The sequence below is a fragment of the Lipotes vexillifer genome, unplaced genomic scaffold (genome assembly GCF_000442215.2).
Source record: "Lipotes vexillifer unplaced genomic scaffold, Lipotes_vexillifer_v1.1 scaffold1201, whole genome shotgun sequence".
Lineage (NCBI taxonomy): Eukaryota > Metazoa > Chordata > Mammalia > Artiodactyla > Lipotidae > Lipotes > Lipotes vexillifer.
Window position 1 is genome coordinate 2644773 of NW_006783542.1, and position 989 is coordinate 2645761.

Consider the following 989-nt stretch of genomic DNA (forward strand, 5'->3'; position numbering starts at 1 on the left):
GTTTACCGTTTAAATGCACCACGATTCTGTGCTCATTAGTGGCTCTTTCCAGGCTACATCCCACTTACACTTGAGGGTATGCATTTCTCCACAACACCTTCAGTATTTATTTATTTATTTATTTATTTTTAACATCTTTATTGGAGTATAATTGCTTTACAGTGGTGTGCTAGCTTGTGCTTTGCAACAAAATGAATCAGTTATACATATACATATGTTCCCATATCACTTCCCTCTTGCGTCTCGCTCCCTCCCACCCTCCCTATCCCACCCCTCCAGGCGGTCACAAAGCACCGAGCTGATCTCCCTGTGCTATGCGGCTGCTTCCCACTAGCTATCTACCTTACGTTTGCTAGTGTATATATGTCCGTGCCTCTCTCTCCCTTTGTCACATCTTACCCTTCCCCCTCCCCATATCCTCAAGTCCACTCTCTAGTAGGTCTGTGTCTTTATTCCTGTTTTACCCCTAGGTTCTTCATGATATTTTTTTCTTAAATTCCGTGTATATGTGTTAGCATACGGTATTTGTCTCTCTCTTTCTGACTTACTTCACTCTGTATGACAGACTCTAGGTCTATCCACCTCTTTACAAATAGCTCAATTTCGTTCCTTTTTATGGCTTCAGCATTCATTGTTTGTAGTTTTCTTGCTGATGGATATTCTGACTGGTGTGAGCTGATACCTCTTTGTGGTTGAATTTGCATATGACTCATAATCCTTTGAAATTGAGCTTTAAGGCATGTCCTTTTAATTTTTCAAACTGTGATTACAGCTCAGCTCTTCAAAGTGTTTTCTTAAAGCATGTGTTACATTTTGAAATTTATTGGCCATTACCTCCCTCAAGGCATTTTGAGGGCAGCTTTCATTTACAGCACTGCGATACCTGTTCACATGAAGTGACCATTAGCACAAGCTTTAAAGCTGCTTTTGCAGGTAACGGCCAGATTGTGGCAGCCTTTCTTTGCTCCCCACGCTGGTACTAGGGAAAG